The sequence below is a fragment of the Camelus dromedarius genome, chromosome 3 (genome assembly GCF_036321535.1).
Source record: "Camelus dromedarius isolate mCamDro1 chromosome 3, mCamDro1.pat, whole genome shotgun sequence".
Taxonomy (NCBI): Eukaryota; Metazoa; Chordata; class Mammalia; order Artiodactyla; family Camelidae; genus Camelus; species Camelus dromedarius.
In genome coordinates, this window is record NC_087438.1 from 59,965,718 (window position 1) to 59,988,942 (window position 23,225).

The 23,225-nt window shown below is 35.2% G+C and overlaps 2 long non-coding RNA genes across 3 annotated transcripts in view; one reads left to right on the top strand and one right to left on the bottom strand.

Annotated features, from left to right (window-relative positions):
• The window catches only part of LOC105099641 (uncharacterized), a 110,456-nt gene that overhangs the window by 62,554 nt on the left and 24,677 nt on the right, over positions 1–23,225 (top strand). For both annotated transcript variants that reach the window (XR_838114.3, XR_010379108.1), the window contains exon 7: positions 1,150–1,267. This is a non-coding gene — a long non-coding RNA (uncharacterized LOC105099641). The remainder of the gene's footprint in view (positions 1–1,149; positions 1,268–23,225) is intronic.
• LOC116152064 (uncharacterized) overlaps positions 1–23,225 on the bottom strand; it is a 659,999-nt gene that overhangs the window by 38,301 nt on the left and 598,473 nt on the right. The gene's annotated exons all lie outside the window — the stretch shown is intronic.

Genomic DNA, 23,225 nt, shown 5'->3' on the forward strand with positions numbered 1-23,225 from the left:
TTTTGTAAGCCTGTACATTCCAGGCCAGATAGAAGCACTTGAAATGCAAAAACGATTAACAGAAGTGCTCAGGAATATTTTAAATTCTATGGAACATTTTTATAGGGGAGGTGAACAAAACCAGGAGCCATTTGGCATTAGGTGTTCAGACTGCTGGTTTATGGTGGGTGAAGGAAGTTAAGTAGTGTTGTTGTTTTTAATACATAATGTCATGATTACAGAGCATCACTGCAGAGAGGGTTAGGCTTCAGAAGATAACCAGACAAACCAGTTCTTACGAGTGTGGCTGATTGGCTGCTCTGCTAAAGATAAATCTTTCCTCTTCCAAATATTCTGAAAAAAAAAAAAAAAAAAAGTAGACTAATAGCGAGAAGTGTAGTGATTTGCACATTATCCAAGCCATTGAGTTATTCCTGCCTGTCCTCATTCTGGTTCTTGATTTGCAGGCCAGCTATGCTCTGCAGCTGGAGCAAATTATATCAGCAGAAATGCTGATGTGACCACAAGTTGACAAAAGGACATGATTTCTAGTAGCAAAAAAGCAACTAGATTTTATGAAATTGTATCTAATAATGTTGTTTAACTCATGGATCCTGCATCTGACGCCTGCTTTTTATCCAGTCCTTTCAGCGGCCCTTTGTTAACAGTCACTCAGAAGAGGAAATAAAATGTAGCCATTGAAATAAAAATTGCTCTACTCTTTTTAATAGCTCAGCTGCAGGCTCTATTGTTTTATTTAATGGATTGTATAACTGAAGTCTCTCCTCCTGATGATTCCCATTTGGCTTCTGAGTCCCCAAACTGTCAGAATCTTAGGGGTTCCAGAAAGGAGGGCAGTCTGGTGCTTTGCTTGTTCAGAATACGAGTGGGTAGTAAAATTGTTAAGATTCTTTAAAATGTAATTCCTGCTCTGGACTCTACAGTACTATGTGCAAGAAGCAGAGTTTTCTCATCAAAAGAAAGCAAGATTAGACTGTCCCATGATTCACCAACTCTAGTTCAGGACACAGGAGAAGTTTGCTTGGCTTAAATATACAGAGGCAAGTTGTGTTGCAGGCAGTAGAAAGGGGATAAAAGGAAATAGAAAGACTAGAATAAACAATTGTCTTCTCTCTTGTCAGAATTACTGTGTTGTCCTCTAATTGACAGATGTGTTCTCTGCCCTGGGAACCCTCCATTGCATCTCTGTCCTCCTGCCTGCCTATCCATGGACAGTATGGGAGATGTACCTGTGAATCATTTGACTTGTCATCCTCAAGAATGTCACGTGAATATTATGTTTTGAATTATTTAATATTTTGGGGGCTTTTCAGAGCAGTTAAAATGTGTCTGGATTCTGCTGGAACAATTACAGGTAAAATATATTTTGCTTCTGCTCTTCGAAGATAAAACTGCATTGTGTGTATATTCAGAAGATCAAAGTTAAAAAAAAAAGTGCTTCCTACATAAGAAAAGTAGTATAAATACCAAAAAAAGGATTGACCCCCTCTGTGCTCCATACTTAAACATGAATGAATTGCAGGCTATTTACCTGACTAAAATAAACTGTTACGCTATGATTCTTAGAGAATCCTACAAAAAGCTTTTATAATTTATTTTTGTCCTGCTTTGATTTGTTTACTCAAAGCAGGTCCATTGTTTCAGGGACAAGAGGAGAAAGATTTGTTACATCATGAAGTGCTAAGAAGCCTTTCAGCGGAGGGAAGATACACAATGTACAAAGCAGCTAAAACAAATCATATAGTATAACCTGTTAAGGATGTAATTGAGATACATGTAATCATTAACCTTGGAACAGACTAGGAATCCGTTAATGAATCAAATCAATACCCTCTCCACTGATCCATAATAATTTGAAAGAAATGAAAAATTTAACAGTTACTGTATGTGAGGTTATCGTGGGCTGCAATTAGCTAGCCTCTAGGAGATTATGTTACCTAGTTACCAGAAGGTAAGTATAATTTCCGTAGATCTTCTGAAAAGATTGTCATTAAGACAGGTGCCAGACGTGGAAATGGGTCAGGAAAAGATACCTGGTACGGCCAAAACCCAGGTTATCTTTCTGTCATTTCATTCCATATATCCTTCTTACGACTTTTCATACTCCCAGTTAATGTGGATGTAGTGCTTTGAAAAGACATTACAATTGAATTTTGTAAGTTTGGAAAAAGTGATTATCCCTTTTTATATCTTACTACATGTCTAGCTCTCACAAGAGATGGCAACGAGGTCAAGGCAAAAATTCTGCAGTTGGGAACAGAAAAACACATGAGCTTTCTGCTGTAGGCAAGATACTTGTGTATGAAAATACTTCATGTTTGTACAACTCCCTCGCCTTAACATTTCCAGCAGGTCATTATTGCCAGTGGAATTTTATAGAGGGAAAGTGGGAAGGAAGGAATGTCTTGCCTCTACTGAACCGCCCCCCACCAAGTTTTTTTACATCCTCATTTGACAAGTAGTATGTAGCACCCTACAAAAGTGTGGAAAGAGCAAAATGATCCCAGGGCCCATGGCTTTTATATATATTGCTTTTATGTAAATCGGAGCTAGAAAAAACAATCTTGGTATGTGAAGTTCCTTAGGAAAATCTCATTTTGGGGGAGATATAAAAAGAGATACTGCCATTCTCTAGGGAATCAGTAAATAAAACGGAGAACAGAATTTTTTTAAAATGCATGTAAAATATATGCGTATGGAAATGTTAAGAGCCTTATTTTATAATGCCAAGGAGGGCACAAGATAAAAACTGTTGTCATTTGTTTCCAGGGAAAGCAGTCGGTGAGACCCAGGCACAGTAGGATAGTTAGTTAGCTACCACATGTAAAGCTGAGAGCAGATGGCGCCGCCGATATAGAGCGCAGGAATGTGCGTGTTTATGCGGGTGCGTTTCTGTGCGTGTGCGTGTGGAAACCAGCAAGGAGTTTGACACTGATGTACTCCATCAAGTCCAGTTATAAAGAACAAGTAGATAGAACAACATTCTGTGCATCTGGCAGCCTAACTAGCTCTGTCAATCTGTGGATACTGCTGACATTGTACTATAAGCTTCGATTCCATCTGTGTTGTTTATTTTGAGCTGGATTTACTGCACACTATGTGAATTGATGATGGCTAGAAGGTCCAAAAGATTCCGAGTCTGTTTAAAGTTCCAAGGTGTCAAATTACACAGGATTGTGTCACGAACATTATGAAAGGGTGAGTGGAGAGGCAAACTGATTTGAGTATTTGTTAGACGTCCAAGAAAAATTGCCGAAAATATAGATGAAGAAGGTTTATGAAAACATCTACAGAGTACATACGAACTCCTGCAATCAAATGTTTCTTTTTCAAGTTGTATTGTGTCATTTTAAAAAATTCAAAATATGTACAAACAAATAGACAAGTCAAATCAGCTCTCCATTCTGAGGTTGTGACATGCATATTATTCAAAACTTCCTGATCGGTACCATACTAAATTGCCAGAATAAAGGCATGGACTTGATAGGTGAGGGTTACACCTGCCTTCTTTCTGAATAGCTAGAACTGAGAAACAAGCATGTGTCTATGCACTCACTATTAAGTTACTCTAAGTTACTTCAGCTTCTTTCTGTATAATGAGACATTTTTAAATCTTTCTACTGTACTGTTATGAAACAGGCTTTGTTATCATCACCAAGAAATCACTAGATATATAAATGTATACAATATTCATTAAAAATTGTATTCTTAGCTGAGAAAAACTATTTGATGTAGGTCATCTATATCAAGGCTTTTGTCTGTCTTGATTTTTAACATAACATGCAGCTAAATGCTATGCCTGTATAGTGCCAGAACACAGAGAAAGGGGATTTAATGATTCAGGTGTTATATAGGCATCTATATATCTGATGGCATTTATTTCATGTGGTTGTCCTTGTGTGGTGAGTAGCCCAGATTAGAATTTTTCTGCACTACAAATGATACAGACTAGATTATGTGAAGTTTGGCTCGTCCTCATTGAAGGAAAAAAGCATTCTTCTTATGGTATAAAAATTTCAATTCATGCTTTTAACCCCCATTTAGTTAGAGTTGAATTCAGTTGAATTGTGTCATTGAACACAGGCATATTTATATGAGTTTGAAAATGTTCTTAGAAAGGACAATCATCCTGCCTCCTTTGTCTCAGAGCTAGGAGAGCAAACAGAATCTATGAAAGTAGCTCATTTGCTTGATAATCCTTAATATTCATTGTTCATAAGTATTCATATTTATAGTATCTGTTAAGTAATGTGGAACACACGGCAATATATTATACGATTCCTATCCTCAAGAAACTTTACTATAGAGTTGATGAGTTAAGCTATCCTTATAAAAATGTGAATAGCAATACATATTAAATATCAATTTAAAAATACAAGGATGGCACAAAGTAGACTAAAATTAAGTTAGAAGCATTTACTTTAGTCTTCTGTCAGATACTAGACTGGAGGCTTCCCCTCCATTAGGTATTTCACCTAACTCATCAACTCTATGAGATGTGCCCTTCTTCCCTGATAAGACAGAAGCTAGGAACGTGAATGTCATTTGTCTGAATGACATAGCCACTAAGTAACTGAATAAGGCTTTACTCTGATCCACCTCCACAAACATACATCTCACACCTGTTTTAAGAAATGTAAAGGCTTGTAAGGAGTAACATACAAAATGTTAGAACATAATGCAGCAGTGCTGAAACAGATGTGTACATGGGGAGCGATAAGAACAGAGCAGAGGGCATCTAGCTCAGAAAGCTGATGGAGCTTAACAGAGAAGGAAAAAGCGACTCGCTTCCCAGACAGGCACAGGCATGAGGCAAATACGGGGATGAACAAAAGGCAGGACAAGGAATGTAACTTTTGCAGCACATCCTGGTAATCCGTGTGGGCCACTGATTTTCCACAGTGATGTTATGCATTCATAATAGGACAGAATAGGAAGTAATCCCAGTATACTGAGGTAATATGGAAAGACATGAGTCAGCGGAAGACCAAGCTCACGCAAAAGATTTTGAATAGAAAGTTAAATAAATAATTGGATAGTGTAGGTGAAGTTAAAAGGGACCAACAAATATTTGGAGATAAAGATGTAAGCCAATATGGCAGATTGAAGGATGTACAGGCCAATATGGTAGATATGTTCATTTTCCATTCAGGCCATCAATTGCCTTATACAAGCTTGGAACTTGTTATTATCTAGAACTGGACTGCCACCTCTAAAATCTTAAATTGCTTTCTCTGACAACAACTTCATTCAGTCATCCCTGTCTCCAAACTGATCAAGACCTTTAATCCTCAAAATTATGTGTTTCTTATCAGACTCAATCTAATGCCTAACTAACTTAGATTCCCTGGTCTGCCCCTTCAACCTCTCTTTTTACTTCAAATTTCTTGCCAAACTTTCCTTCTATATTACATCTTCCTTGGAAAAACCTCAAGATCAGATCAGTTCTTCCTTAGTTCCTGACCTCTCTTTCCCATTATTCAAAAAAATTATCTCCATTCTCCTCTATGCTAGCTATCTTTTTACCCTCAGCTTATTATCCCTTCACAAAGAAAGCAGAACCCATCATCCAAACACTACAAGCAAAGGGACTTCAGTACCATGGCTTCTAACTCTTCCATCACACATGTAGATGTGTTATTCCTTCTGCATGAGGCCAATCCTTCCATCTGTGCTGTGGATTCTCCTTCCCCCTCCCCTATCTCAGGTTTTCAAGGACCACAGTTCCTTAAAAATCTTGTGTTTTCCATTTTTTAACCCCAGATTTCCATGTGTTTACTGGCTCCTTCTCAAAAATTAGTGCTTCAATATACCTAAGTCTCCAATTTTAAAAACAACCCAATGCCTTTGTCCTCTAGTCATTCTTGAGCTACTGTCCTATTTTTCCCTTTCATAGGGAAACTTCTTGAAAAAGTGTCCTACAGTCAATGTTTTCCCCTGGCCTCCTTTTCTGTGCATCCCCCAGACCACTGCAATCTGGAAACCACCCCAAGAATTTCCTGAAACTGTTTTTAAATGCCTTGTTTCTAAATCTCTAATGAGTACTCTTGCCTCATTTACTTGTAGAACTTGATATTGCTGACTAATTTCTCATCTTAAAACACAATTTCCTTGGTTTAATGATACCACACACTGTCATTTTCGTTGTCTTTCTCTTCCACTGCCATTTCTCTAAATATCAGTGTCTTCAGGGCTGTCTCTTAGGCCCTTGGCTCTTATCATTCTGTACATTCTTCTGAGGAGCATCATTTATAGTTTTAATTACCCCTTTATGCTTATAGCTTCATTTACATCTTCACATGAAAGCATCCAATCCAAGGAATAAATCCTCAAGCACTATTTTCTTATGAGCCTCAGTAAGTCCTGTATATTTAACTACTCAACTTCTCTGCTTGGCTGTAGCCATCTGAAAGGCTACACCTCCAAAACTGAATGCACCATCTCCTTCCTTCATTCTTTTAGCCAAACTTCCAAAATATTTCTCAACGACGTGAACTTTTGTTTTTTTTTTCTAAAAACATTATTCTCATCCAGATTAAAGTAAACTAAGGGACTCAATCATTTAAGACATCTATAATTGAGTAAGGAAGTAGAGAGGATATAGCTCAAGTGGTAGAGCACATGCTTATCACGCATGAGGTCCTGGGTTCAATCCCCAATCCCTCCTCTAAAAATAAATAAATAAACCAAATTACCTCCCCCACCTAAATAAAATAAAATAAAATAAAATAAAATAAAATAAAATTAAATAAATAAATAAATAAATAAATAAATAAATAAATTTGTGTAAGGAACTTATAATTCAGATGGCTGGAGGAAACAAAATTAAATGAAGCTGACAATATACCTCTCTTAATTAAATTGAAACAGTTGAATGAACCACAGCTAAAATACTAAATTTCAAAAGCCTAACTCGTAAGAAATAAATATTTGAAGCACGTTAAGGACAAAAAGCATATCATCTTTATATTCCTAGCTCAAGCACTATGAACTTCAACAGAGTTGCTGGTCAATTAATACTTATTTAATGAATTAACAGGTTTGTTCTTGAATACTACAGAAAAGCAAGAAGCATTACAAAATTCTCACCAATTCATTCACACCTGGTTATGACCCTTCTATAACTTATTCCATACACTGAATGGCTGATGAAGTAAAGATGTCAGAACTCTTCCCACTTGTGTCTGGTGGAATTACAAATTTCCTTAGAACATAATAATAAAAGGAATATCAGGCATTAAAATGATTAGCCTTTGTATTAAAATGTCCTGTCCTACAGCCTTCGTTTGCAAACCCAGTCACTATCCGTAGAAAAAAAAATTTGACTGGCTCAACCTACCTTATTGCTCTAATGGAAAACTAGAGTTTTACACATCCTAGTAATGAAGAAAGTTGAATCTTTAGCCAAAACAAACTATCTTCTTTTTCCTCAATTCCTTCAATTTCCTCCCTGAGCAGTGGGTATAGACTAACATGCTGCTAGAATTTGGTAAGTTCACTGCATCTTTCAGTTATGCTCTGGACTTCAAGCAAACAAAAGTGAAATTCTACTGTGATCCTATCCTCCTTTTATTATGAATTATGCAAATATAATAAAAAGTATAGAAAATGTAAGTGTCCAATTTAATAAGTTAAGTTATAATAAAGCAAACATCTATGTAACTGCCAACAGATTACAAAATAGAACTTTGCCAACAGCCTACCCAATTATAACACTCCCCCCAACTCAAAAAAATCACTGTCCAGACATTTACAGTAATAATTTTCTTGCTTTTCTTGATAGTTTTACCACCTGAAAATGGGGTGCTAAATAATAAAATTCTGTTTTTCTGTTGTGAACTTTTTATAAATGGAATCATATAGAATTTATTTCTTTGGTGTGACTTTTTTCACTTGATGGAGAAACTTAATTTCTCCACAATGCGAGATATCTGTAGTTTGTTTGTTTTAATTGCCATCAATAATCCGTTGTATAAATACACCTTAATTTACTTTCCATTCTATTGCTGATGAACATTTTGATTACTCACAACTTTTGGCTGTTATGAATAAGGATGCTGTGACATTTGTGCACATCTAGCATAGTGTATTTAAGCATGCCTTTCTGTAGGGTATATAATTAGAAGTGAATGATGGGTCTGAAAAATATCCTCAAATTTACTACAATGAAAAACAATGAAAATGAATTTTTCATTGGTTGTACTAGTTTAACTAGTTTTAAAAATAATTTCTTAAATTCTGAAGGTAAATACCATCTAGTATTACATATTTCACATGGAAACAAGAAAAGTCTGACAAAATTTTTCAAAATAAAATGTAAAATAAAGTATTAGTGCCTAAAAAAGATGAGCAAATATTGGTATTTTTTTTCCTGATGAAAATACACATTCTTTCATAAAACTAGTAAGAAAGCATTAGCCACATTTATCTGAATTCTTAATCAAGCAATAGAGCTGACAGAAATAGATCCTGTAAAGATTATAATGCTTAGATTTTCATTTTATGGAATTCACATTTCTCTCATAATATTACAAAGTTTGAAAATCTTGCTCAATATGCAATTAAACCACCATTGTATGGGCTTATTAAAGAATTTGCTCTTAAAATATAACTCCCACTTTGATATTTATTTATAAAATTTTGATGATGAGAAGCAGCTTTACACTGAAAACAGTAAATCAAATCAGTACTTTCTTTGACCTAAGAACTACTGACTGATTCTCCTGGAAAAAAAAATTCCCATACTTTGATTTATTGCAAAACAAAATCCCTTTTCTTAAGTTATGTTGCAACTTTTGGAACCAGTAGATGAGAGATTTTTTAGAAACTATGTCATGATTCTCAAGATGCCATTGAGAACAAGGTAGAGTTCATCTCTGCTGTCACACAGCTTAGCATCTAAAGTGAAAGTGTAAAGAAGCTGAGAAATTATGCCAGAGGAAAAAGGCACATTAAAAAGGGCATTTGAGCAAGTAAGACCTCAAGGACGAATGAGGCATGATGGAGAGGGAAAGACGAGATGAGTTCTAGGAAAAGGAACAAAAGCCCAGAAATAAGAAAGGAACTATATAGGAGGATCAGAAATTAATGCAAGGGTCTTTGAAGTCAATCAGACATAGGATGAAATCCAGGTTCTCCAATTAATAGCTGTATGACCTTGGTTAGGTCACTTACCCTTTCTACTTCTCACTATAAAATGGGAGATAATAAGATTTTTTGCAAGGATCAGCTAAGATAATGTTTATAAAGCACACATAAAAAATTCTGCAAAAGTAGGTAGCAACTTTAAGAGCAGAATCAAACATTGTGGAGTTGGGTAAGTTCATATGAGGCAAGCATATGGAGAGATAAGCAATTTCACTCATCAGGAGTGTTTGGGCCACAGTAAATAATTCAGACCTTATGCTGAGAACAATGGGGAGGGACCCCAACAGATCTATGTTTCAGAAAGGAGGCTCAGGTAGTAGAAATGGGTGGAAGGGCAAAAGAGGCAGGAGAAAAAGTGAGGACCTGACCAAGGTTAGTGGCAGTGGAGATGATGGGAACTGGGTGTATTTAAAAGATATTTAAGTACAGGATATCCATTTCTGGCAATATTGAAGACAGGAGAGCTAAAACTCTGTCTACATACCTAATAATTAATTTTGTGCATATATCTGTCTACCTATATATTTTCTTTAATAAATAAGTTTGTTTTCAAGTAAGAAAAGGGAATGCAAACGCTCTGGGGCCAAAAATGAAACATGAGCATGAGTCCAGGGAAGTTAATAAGTACTGGGGTAACTGCTGCCCTGGGTGTATCTACTGATCTTGAGTAGCCTAGAGCTTAGGTTTTTATGACTGGAACATATGAGGGAGGAGAGACAGTCTTGCTCTACACACACCAACCTCTGCATGGATCCTGGATTCATAAAGAGCTAGTTTAAGAAAGAGATAATCTAGAAAACAATACTCTGCAATATTAGTATCAGACAAGTAGTTTTTAAGGCAAAAATCCTATTGCTAGAAATGAAGATAAAAAATAATAAATGTTTCAGTTCATCAAAAATACACACTAATTTTAAACTTACATTATTAGGTGTTTATAACTTCACAAAATATGAAGTGAAAATTTGACCTCAAAATGAGGCTTTTCATCTCAGTCCTCTTAAAAATTACTAGATCAAGATAAAATAATTGGTAAGGGTATAAAAGATTTTAACAGCATGATTAAACTAGAGTTCATTTAATAAATAAAATATGTGTGAAACACAGGTAAAGAACAGTGTACCCAAATTCTGTGGTATACTTAGCTTTTCAAACACACATTGAATATGTTGTTTCATAAAGAAAGTCTTGAAAAATTCCAAAGAATCAATGTACACAGAACAAAACTGCTTAATATTAAATTACTTTAAAATTTAAATTGCTAAAATTTAGATACATTTAAAGTCAACAAAACCAAGAATATGTTTAAAAAGATCTAAAGTCATATATAACAGGACAACTCATAGGTCAAAGCAGATTTCATAATGGAAATTAGAAAATACTTAGATCAGACCAATAATAAGGACTATTTCAAATTTTGTTGGATGCAACAACAACAACAAATTCTCAAAAGGAAATTATAGCCTTAATATTCATCACAGAATAGGAAATAAGGGTTGAAAATTACTTATCAAACTTAAGAAGTTAGCAAAAACCCAAAAATTTTAAAGTACAAAAAGAAGTAGAAGTAAGGATATAATAAAGATCAGAAATCAATGAAATAGAAAATAAAGCTACTGTATTAACAAAGCCAGAAGTTTAATTGTGGGGGAAACAATGATAAAATACTGGTGAATTATCACTGCTTCCATTCATCTATACTAGACGTTCTGGAATTCTTTGTGAAACAAAAATACATAAAAGTCCTAAATATTGAAAAGGAAGAAATAGCAGATGACATTATAAGAAAAACTCAAAAGATGAATTATTAGAATTAATAGGAATTTAGCAGTTTATTATTTATAAAGTATACCATTTTCAAGAATATGGAGATTCAATATAGTAAAGTCAATTCTCTGCAAATATATTTATACTTTCAATACAAATTTAATCAAAACCTCAGCAGTATTTTTCATACATTGTGGTAATTTTTAAAATATATGCATATATATATAGAAAAGTGCATATATATTCATATATAAAATATATATGAAAGAGAAAAATATGATCAGAACATTCTTGAAGCAAAAGCCAGGTAAACTTGCTCTACTGGATATCCAGACTTATAATAAAACTATAGCATTTAAGAGTGTCGTTTTGCCACAAAGATAGAAAATATACCAACAAATGAGAGCCAAGAAATAGACCCACCATTGTATAGAAACACGACCTAAAACAGGGAAACTGATACATTGCACAGTCAGTGGTAACTAAACAGTCAGTTTCCAACTGTTAAAAAAAAAAGAATTTGTCCCTTACATCACATCATATACAAAAACAAGTCCTAGATGGATTAAAACTTAAAAGCTAAAGAAATATTTTAAATTTTTATGAGAAATTATAAAATATCTTTATGACTTTGGGGAAGCAAATGGATTTCTTAAAGAAGATACAAAATCACTTAACATCAAGAAATAATCCCTTTTAAAATCACATCCAAAACAGTAAAATACTTAGTAGTAAATCTGACCAGAGAGGTGAAAGACTTATACACAGAAAGCTATAAAACACTGATTAAGGAAATTAAAGATGACTTAAAGAAATGGAAAGATATCCCATGCTCTTGGATTGGAAGAATCAATATCATTAAAATGGCCATACTGCCCAAGGCAATCTACAGATTTAGTGTGTTCCCTATCAAATCACCCAGGACATTTTTCACAGAGCTAGAACAAACAATCCTAAAATTTATATGGAATCACAAAAGACCCAGAATTGCCAAAGCAATATTGAAGAAAAAGAACAAAGCTGGAGGAATAACCCTCCCAGACTTCAGTCAATACTACAGAGCTACAGTAGTCAAAACAGCATGGTATTGGCATAAAACAGACATGTAGATCAATGGAACAGAATAGAGAGCCCAGAAATAAACCCACAGACCTATGGTCAATTAATCATCAACATAGGAGGCAAGAATATACAATGGAGAAAAGACAGTCTCTTTAGCAAGTGGTGTTGGGAAAACTGGATAGCAGCATGTAAATCAATGAAGTTAGAATATTCCATCACACCATACACAAAAATAAACTTAAAATGGCTTACAGACTTAAATATAAGACAAGACACAGTACATCTGGAGGAAAACATAGGCAAAACATTCTCTGTAATAAATCTTAGCAGTGTTCTCCTAGGGCACTCTACCCAGGCAATAGAAATAAGGACAAATATAAACAAATGGGACCTAATTAAACTTACAAGCTTTCGCACAGCAAAGGAAACCATAAGCAAAACAAAACGACAGCCTACAGAATGAGAGAAAATATTTGCAAATGATGCTACTGACAAAGGCTTACTTTCCAGAATACATAAACAGCTCATACAACTTAATAACAACAACAACAACAAAACCCAAACAACCCAATCCAAAAATGGACAGAAGACCTAAAGAAGCAATTCTCCAGTGAAGACATACAAATGGCCAATTGGGACATGAATAAATGCTCAATATCACCAATTATCAGAGAAATGCAAATCAAAACTATAAAGAGGTATCACCTCACACCAGTCAAAATGGCCATCATTTGCCCTTCCTCCACCTTTTGGTTCCATTCATGCCCTCAGTAGATTGGATTATGTCCACCAGCATTGGTGAAGACAATCTTCTTTACTCTATCTATGGATTCAAATACTAATCTTTTCCAGAGTGACCCTCATAGACAAACTCAGAAATAACACTTTTCCAACTATCTGGATATCTTAGTCCAGTCAAGATGATACATAAAATTAACCATCACATACTCCTTAGTACTAGTTAATTAACTAAAAACCTCTGAGCTAAGAGTGAATTATTTGGATCTTTAAATATAAACAAAACAACCTAATCCAAAAATGGGCCAAAGACCTAAACGAGCAATTCTCCAGAGAAGACATACAAATGGCCAATAAGGCACATGAAAAAGTGCTCAATATCACTAATGATCAGAGAAATGCAAATCAAAACTACAATGAGGTATCACCTCACACCAATCAGAATGGCCATCATTCAAAAGTCCACAAATGATAAATGCTGGAGAGAGTGTGGAGAAAAGGGAACTCTCCTACACTGTTGGTGGCAATGTAGTTTGGTGCAGCCATTATGGAAAACAGTACGGAGATTCCTCAAAAAACTAAAAATAGAATTACCATATGATACAGGAATCCCACTCCTGGGCATATATCTGGAGGAAACTCTTAATTCGAAAAGATACATTCACCTCAGTGTTCACAGCAGCACTATTTACAATAGCCAAGACATGGAAGCAACCTAAATGTCCATCGACAGGTGACTGGATAAAGCTGTGTTACATTTATACAATGGAATACTACTCAGCCATAAAAAAAGAATAAAATAATGCCATTTGCAGCAACATGGATGGACCTAGAGATCATCTTTCTAAATGAAGTAAGTCAGAAAGGGAAAGAAAAATACCATATGATATCACTCATATGTGGAATCTAAAAAGAAAAAGAAAAAGGACTCTATGAACTCAACTACAAAACAGAAACAGACCCACATGCAGACATAGTAAACAGTCTTATGGTTACCAGGGTAAGGGCGTGGGAAGGGATAAATTTGGGGGTTTGAAATTTGCAAATGTTAGCCACTATATATAAAAATAGATTTTTAAAAAATTTCTTCTGTATAGCACAGGGAACTATGTCCAATATCTTGTAATAATCTTTAATGAAAAAGAATATGAAAACGAATATATGTATGTATATGCATGACTGGGACATTGTGCTGTACATCAGAAATTGACACACTGACTGACTACTTAAAAAAAAAAATTAATTACCAGATGTTAAAAAAAATCATAATTTACATTAAAATTAAGAACTTCTGTTGATTGAAGAAAGGAAAAACTTTTCTGTTGATTACAAATAAATATAAAAAAACTACTAGAGAATAACATTTGCACACCTATAATTGAAAAATAATGTCATCCACATACACTATAAAGAATTTCACTATAAAAATCACTAAGGAATGGTGAACAACCTAATAGATAAAAGGGCAAAAATACATACAAATAAATTTCACAGAAGAGAAAATAAATGGCCAAAAATAAATAAAAATATATCCACCTACATTAAATTTTAGAAAAATAAAAATTAAACCACAGAAATACTATTTTGCACCCACCACATTGACAAAAATAAATGTCTTTAAAAATTAAGTGCTGGTTAGGATACAGAGCAACCGGAACTCTTAAAGCACTGCAAGAGGGAGTTTAAATTCCTGTCTAGCCACTGGAAAATAATTTGGTATTAACTATTGAACTTGGAAATTTGCATATATTACAATCCAGTAATTCTACTTCTAGATATAGACTTTAATAAAGATTCTTGTTCATGTCATGTGAACTGAGGATATATATAATAATTTCACAGAAGCATTGTAAGAGTAGAAGAAAAATTAAAACACAAATGACCATTGTTAGGCAAAATATATAAATAGTTATATATTTATTAAATATACACTATACAAATTCTAAGTTAACTATTCCTACATGCAACGAATATGGATAAATCTCAAGGAATAATGCTGAATGAAACAGGAGGTTGTTGAAAAAAGCATATGTTAGAATATCATTTTTATAGAGTTTAAAACCAGACAAATCTAATCATTATCTTGTTGGGTGATACATATAACAAAGGACATGAATGATTATTACAAAATTTAGAATAGTATTTAACTCTGGGGGAATGAGGAGGAAATGGGATGTTCTACAGACAAATTCAAAGTGAAATTCAACAGAAAGTAATAGTAACTCATTTCTTAATTTGAGATTTCTTAATGGGTTCATGGATGTTAATTCTAGATTCTGGGAAGTTAAATTGTTAGTATTTGTTAATTTGTAAATGGTGAGGAGCAGAAAGAGCAACGGAGTCCTGCATTCGTGAACTGAGCCACCGAGTGAGTGACGCTGCTATTTAATGAGAGGAAGAAGAGGATGAGGTGAGGACGGGTGAGAGCAAGGGAGTGGGGACAATGGTGAGGAGTAAGTTTCAAACTGTTCAGGTTCAGACAGCTGCAGTACACCTTAGTAAAAACTGGGGGAGTCAATTGTGATATAGGATTAACTATGGGAAGAGGACTCTGGGCTTTAGACAGTTCTAGAAATCAGTGGCATGTAGATTGTCTCTGAGATCCTGAAGGGATGAAATTCCAGGGGACGGGTGTGGAGGTTGAGCAGCAGAGGAGAACGGAGGAGAGCTGGTGTACCATTTATAGATGTTACAAGTTGGGAGGGGAGCTCTTGTCTCAGGAAGTAAAGGATTAATAAATGTAAGTTCCTGAACTGAAACTTATGTGCAATAAATTATGCAAGTCCTTCTTTGAATCCCAGAATACATAGGCAAATGATGCAGAGAGATGTACCGCAGTGCAAGAGTTTCTACAATTCCTGGTTTCAGGGTGGCTGCAAGAAAACCCCAAATAAAATTTTCTCTCCTTGATATGGCCTTCTGGCAAGTAGTAATCTCTCAATAAGTTTATGAAGATCAGAGCCTAGAGAATTTCAGAATGCTCCATACTCACTCTTCTGCTTGTCTTAAAGAGGCAGCCATGCTATGAACCACCTATGGAGAGGCCCAGTGGCCAGGAAGTACAGACAGCCTGTAGGACTGGCAGGCCTCAGTCATACAGTCACAAGGAAGTGAATTCTGCCCAAACCTCAGTGAGTTTGGAAGTGGATTCCTCCCGAGACAACCTTCCAGATGAGAACCCAGCCCTGTTGACATCTTGACTGAAGTCATATGAGACCCAGAGCAGAAGAGCAAGCTAAGCCTGTCCCACAGAAACTGTGAGATGATAAATATGTGTTTAAGGTGCCAAGTCTGTGGTAATTTGTTACGCATCAATAGAAAACAAATATAATACTGTGTGTGCACATGTGTCCATGTTGTATGTTCATCAAGATCTATGTAGAAGTTGGGGAAAAGAGAAAATATGTTAGGTATATTTTTATAGGGACATTTTTCCTGAAAGTTTAGTGGTTAGGAGGAACCCTCTCTCTCCCCTCAAAAATGTGTATATAAAAGTAAGAAGCCTTCATTTAAGTAAGGTGATTGAGTCAGAAGCCTCAGTTTCTGGATGGATAAAGGAAGCATGCTAGAACTTTGCTTGCAGTTTGTATCATTTATTCTCTGAGATGTTAATTTGATCATTTTGAGTTTCTGCCCCTAACTAAGGCATCTCTCTTCTAAGATATGCATTAATAGTTTATAAGAGCCAACAGCCAAAGGCGGTGCACTCCTGGTTAAAACCTAACTTACAGTGTAACATTTCTCCCAATTTAAAATGCTATAAAGTCCAAATATTGTGAAGGAAAAGCTGGGCTGGTCTAACAAGATAACTCACAGGTCTAGGAATGTGAAGGAGAGGCTGGGCTGGGCTAACAAGATAACTCACAAGTCTAAGTATTGGAATACTGATCTGAGTTCTGCTGGACTAACTTGTAAATCTAAGTTAATTAGTGTTGATTTGCTGTTTATGTTTTTTTGCTAGCCAGCTGGATTTTCAAAGATACATATCTGGCTTTGGAATGTTGGTTTGCTGCCTCCCCACCTCCACTTTTGTGATGATAATGCTGCTAAAACTGTTCCATGCCTATTGGCCGAATACCCCAAGCTTGTACTTTACCCTGTAAAACCTCATGCGCAGGTCTTGGAGGTGCTCAGAGCTTCGGAGCAGAAGCCCCTCTGAGCCCGCCGGCGTAATACATCTGAGTACTCCAACCCTCGAGTGGTGCTTGTTTCTTGACTGGCCTGTCGTTTCCGTAACAATATGGCGGGTTAGATAAGCAGGAGTAACTCACTTTTTCTGTAGCTGTGACACTGACTGATCACTTTTATAAATTAATTCAGATTTACAACTAAATAAGAAAACCTTGGAAGGCATGGAAAAGTACATAGACAAACAAAAGTATCTGATAATATTAGGAATTATTTAATATTAAATTGTACTTAATAAGGAACTAAAAATCTATAAACTTGGGCTTCATAAAACCTTAGTTAAAAAATGTTGAATGAAATATTGGGCCTCTTAAATGCCTTTCGTTTTCATGTGTCTTTCATTGATGCTATAAAGAACTCACTGAAGGTCAGCCTTTCTTTCTGAGGTCTCCATAGTAACTGTGATCTTAGCCACTTCTTTGATTGAGAACATCAAAATGTCATAATTGATATAAAACTCATGAACACCAGATCAGGGCACTGGTGCCATATTTGATGCACCATCAAAGTTACTTACTTGTTTGTTCTTGTGTGTTCTTATTGCTCCTGGCTTTTTCTATTTTATTTCTTCCCTCATAAGGGACAAAATGGAGAAACCTTAAAATAACAACAATGGAGAACTTATCTAGAGTCTGAAATACACCTGAGTAGCTGGAGAAGGAGCTGATGTTACTCAAGAGGAAGCCTCCAGGGCTGATCCTTACAAGACAGGAGCAGCTCATTGTTTGAACCATTAGATGAGATTCACATACAAATTAAGAGATGTGATCCTGGAAAGAAATTTAAATCAGAGAAGTTAAGTTAGATGAATAATAGAAAGAAAGGAGAATGGCAGTATTCATTGGAAAAACAGAAGCAGGAACAATCTTAGAAATGAATGTAAAAGGTTTATATTAGCAAATGAAGTTGAAAATGGCCCTAACAGTGAAACAGGTGGGGGAAATAGATTTTGAAGGGAGCAGAATCCCTTTGAACTACTTATACTTGGTGACCTCAAAGGCTGGTAAAGTCAGGAGACAGCCTCAGCTTCTACACAGCTGCTCTCTGGCATTATTAATGGCATGAGAATGGATCTGGAAATTGGTAAAATAGTAACAGCTAAACCAACAGTTTAAAAAAACAGAACGAAGTCTTCAAGTCATGAAGCCTGTCCATCAATTATAAGAGAAAGGTACCTTCTTGCTGGAAATGAAGACATGGCAAGGATCCTCAGCCCTCATCAATCTCAACAACTGTCTTTAGCTCTAGTTCATTTTGATTTAAACCTAGCCTAGTCCATGTCTCTGGCTTATGGTTTGAATCCACTTTGGGATTCACCTCAGTTCTCTCTAAACCTTCCCTGACAACTGCGCAAGGGGACTGCCCTGGGAAGAAAAGAAAAAAGGTAGGATGAGCCTCTTCACGGTTCAAGCACTGAAAATGATCTTTCCCCGCAGTTGTTTGTTATTTATAATTATACCATATGAATATTGTCCCGTAAGGAAAGAAGTGAGAAGAGTATGCTGCCTTTCCAGTGGGGACGCTCATTGAGTAGTTTCTCTGTCCTTAAAAAAAGTAATGGGCTACTTCAAGGCTCAGGAAAATTATTCTAGAGACCAGTGCATCTCAAGCCTTAGTGTACGTAGTGATCATCTGGAGAGCTTGCTGGAACAAAGACTTGGCCCTATGCCTAGAGAATCTCTTGACAGAGATCTTCAGTGATGGTTTTTCCTATACTACTCACACCAGTCAAACCCTTATTGTGAGGACTGGCTAACTGAGAAAATTAGGTAGGTCTGTGGGAAATTCTGTGTCTCTCAGTTTTTCCAGACACTACTGAGTAGATGCTAAAAGGGCATTATTGTTATGGATCAATGCATAGCCTTATGAACATTTCTGTTTAAACTAAAAACTTAATCTTAAGATTGCTTAGCTTCATGTTCCTTTAAGTGCTTTCCCAGCAGGAGAGTAAGCTGGTTTTCTTCAAAATTTCCCCATGTTTCTGAGGGAACAAAACGAAGTGCTGATACTTCTTGGGCACCTACCATACGCCAGGCATTTTGCTAGTCCCTTATTTGGTCCTAATCCTTACAATAACCCTTACGAAATAGTACTGTTCTCACTCTCACTTTATAACTGATGTAACTAAGTGCAGAGAGACTGAGTCAGTTCATAAATTGCATGGTTCAAATGTAGAAAAACTAAGATATGAATCTCATTTCTCGCTATTTTGCTACATAATTTGTCCCATTTTCTGAATTGTTTTAAATTACAAATTACCCCCAAGGTCATTACAGCTATACTTCCAACACCTTTTCTGTCTTAAAAGGTAGGAAATCTCCCAATTTATATTAAATAATCATTCTATCTGTTCCTAAACTCAGAGCCTAGAGAAGTCAGTATTGCCTTTTCTTGTGTTTTGGTTTTGGTTTTTTTTTTTTTTTCTCCTGTTGTTCATTGCTAGTTAGACAGATTACAGTACAAATGAAAATTTCTCTGTTTGCCACAAGAGCAGGTCAACAGTTCATTATTCCATGCTTAATACAGGTTATCACTACACTCCTTAATCTATTTAGAATATCCTCTAGGAATAAAGAGTAAGAGAACTTTCTAAGACACCATTTCCTATGTTAAAGCCAAATTTATTCTATTTAGGGAAAAACATAACTTTCAAAATGCTCTGTAAAAATCTGGCATCTTTAGACATAATGTAGTTATGAAGGAGACCTGTATATTTCCTTTCTTCTTAAAAAGGACAGTAATTTTCAGCCCCATTATAAACTAACAAAGCCTTCCAAGAAGACTGAGACTGACATTTTTTATATTTTCAGCTGTCACCAGTTTGTTACTTTATTCACATATTCAACAAAACTACTGCCCTCTTACTGTGTTTATCATAAAGAATACATTGGTGAACAAACTGATTAAATGTTATCTCCACTTTCATGAAGTCCAAAGGCATGAATGATCATTACTCATTTCTTCTAAGTTTCTATATTAATTGTAGTGATAAAAAGCTAAAGCAATCTTATGAAAAATTTTAATTTAAATAGAAATGTTAATATGGCCAATGCACTGATCCATAACAATATTACCTTTTTAGCATCATAAATTTATATGTTAATTATGTGATTAAATCACAAACCTGTTTTTCATGGCATTTTTCTTTCCTCTGGGGTAGAGTTTCAAGTTCCATGTAATAGTAATAACATTAAATCCAGTGACCTTAACAGGAGGAATGACCTGTTTAATTTTTTGTATAATACAACTTCTACCTCTCACTAATTAGAGTAAATCAAAATCCTTAGAACCTGAGATAGACATGATTACATTGCTTATTTTCAGGTATCTCTAAGTATATAGATTATTTATAAGAGTTTTAAGTCATCTACTTCACAGCTAGTTCTCTTTCTACCCAAACTCTTTTGATATGTCTCTGTCTCAAATAGTCCTCCCTTAACACACCTCTATCTTTAACTCCTGCAAGCAAAGAAAGAAATCGTCCTTCTAGTGACCATTAATCAGAGTGTCAATTCTCTTAAATAAAGACCGTATAAAGAATGTGTTTGAAAAAAGAGCCAAAAATATACATTGGGGAAAGGATAGTCTCTTCAATAAATGATGTTGGGAAAACTGGACAGTCACATGCTAAAGAATGACACTGGACTGCCTACACCATACACAAAAGTCAATTCAAAATGCTTTAAATACTTAAATGTAAGACCTGAAACCATAAAACTCCTAGAAGAAAACATAACTCCTTAACATCAGTCTTGGCAGTTAATTTTTTTGGATTTGACATCAAAGCAACGGCAACAAATGCAAACATAAGCAAGTGGGACTATGTCATACTCAAAGGCTTCTGCATGGAAAAGAAAACCATCAACAAAATGAAAAGGCAACTTACAAAAAGGGAGAAAATATTTGCAACTCATGTATCTGATAAGGGATTACTATCCAAAATATATAAAAACTCATACAACTCAACAGGAAAAAAAAAAACAAAAAACCATGAACTGAGGATCTGAGTAGGCATTTTCCCAAAGAAAACATACAAATGGCTAACAAGTACCTGAAAAAGTACTCAGTGTCACTAATCATCAGAGAAATGTAAATCAAAACCATAATGAGGTGTTGCTTCACAGCCAGTAAAATGGTATTATCAAAAAGACAATAAATAAGTGTTGGAAAGAATTTGGAGAAAAAGGAACCCTGTACATTGTTGGTGGAAATGTAAATTGGTGGAACCACTATGGAAAGTAGCATGGGGTTTCCTCAAAAAACAAAATAGAGTTACCATAGGACCCAGCAATTCCACTTCTGAATATTTAACTGAAGAAAATAAAGTCACTGACTTGAAAAGATACCTGCACTCCCATGTTTATCGCAGCATTATTGCAGTAGTCAAGACATGGTAACAACCTAAGTGTTGTTGAATGGATAAAAAGAAAACATGGTGTATATATAATACTAGCCTACCTCCAAGATATTGTAGGTTCCGTTCCAGACCACTGCAATAAAGCAAATAACACAATAAAGAGAGTCACACACATTTTTCTGTTTCCTAGTACATATAAAAGTTATGTTTACACTATACTGTAGTCTGTTAAGTATGTGATAGCATTATGTCTAAAAACGTACATACTTTGGTTAAGAAATACTTTATTGCTAAAAAATGCAAACCATCATCTGAGCCTTCAGCAAGTCATAATACTTTTCCTGGGGGAGGGTTTGAAATATTTCAAGAATTACCAAAATGTGACACAGAGAAATGAAATGAGCAAATGCTGTTGGAGAAACAGACTCACTCAGCAGTCCAAAAGCTGACAGGTATGCCTTACAATGGAAGATTATCTGCTCATAAAAAGAAGGAAATCCTGCCATTTGTGACATGGATGGATCTCAGGGGCAATATGCTAAGTGAAATAAATTACACAAAAACAAATCCTGTATCATCTCCCTTATATGTAGAATCTGAAAAAAAAAAAAAAATCAAACTCAGAAATAGAGATCAGATTGGTGATTGCCAGAGGCAAGAGGTGAGGTGGTAGGCAAGTGGGTGAAGGTGGTCAAAAGTTACAAACTTATGTTTGTAAGATATAGAAATCATGATAATGTAATATACAGCTAAGAGAGTAAATCTTAGAAGTCTCCATCACAAGAAGACGAAGTTGTAACTGTGGTGATGGATGTTAACTTAACTTATTGTGGTAATCACTTCTTTTTATATATATACGTATATCAAGTTATTATGTTGTATACCTAAAACTAATAGAATATTATATGTCAACTATAACTCAACAAAAATGCATTTAAGGTTAATTGTAGGGACTCTCTAAAACAGAAGAACAGAATTAAAACAGAATTAAAGCAAGGGCAGATAGATTAAAAGTAGAACATTATGTAAGTCTATTAAATGTTATATATATGTGAAAAATGCAATTTGATAAACTGAATATGTCCATTAAAATACTTACTAGGATTATAAAGTTTAAATAAGAACTACAAATAGATACATAAAGATACTTCTGTTCTCTCAGACAAGGTGAGAATCACTGATTTCCTTAAACTAGCTCAAGCAATGAAAATTTTAAAAAAAACTGAAATTGAACATTTTTGTAACTATAGAATTGACCCCATTCTTCATAACATTATACTGATTTCTGTCATCTGGCTTAGTACAAGGGGCTTTGCATACACTGAAAGTGATGGAAGTGTCCTTGTTAGCTATTACCTGTAAAGTAGGGATGGGTTTTACATTGCCCATATATTCAAAGAGGAAAGCAAATTTCTGCTCCACTTCCCCAGAAAAGTATGAAAAGGATACTTTTAATTTCTCTCTTTTCTCTTTTTTTTCCTCTTCTTTGAAAGTGGAGTCACTTACTGAGAGATAAGTCTGGGAGAAAAAGCTAAATGTACTTGACTCAGGCCATGGTGGCCTTTTTCAGAGCCAGACTGTCTGCCTGATGCCTGCATTCTTCTCTGCTCTCTACACTGGTTAAGCTCCTGGGAGCAGCTGTATCCCTGTCAGGGAATCTGTTCTTATCCAACCAAATCTGACTAATTTAGCTAACTCATTTGATTACAGATCAAAAATCATTCTCTGATAAACTTTGTCAGTAGTAAAATTAATATTTTGAACTCCACTCATCAGTTCTTGATTCGTTACAAACCCAAGGAAGGGACAAAAATGAGTGTCATTTATTGGACCCCTAATACTCTTCAACTATTTAAATAGTCAACTTGCTGGCATTAGAAAAGTCTATTTCTTTATAGAGGAATTCTGAATAGTTTTTAGGCAACTTCAAGCACAAAATTCAATAAGTGGTCTGGGCTAATGAAAA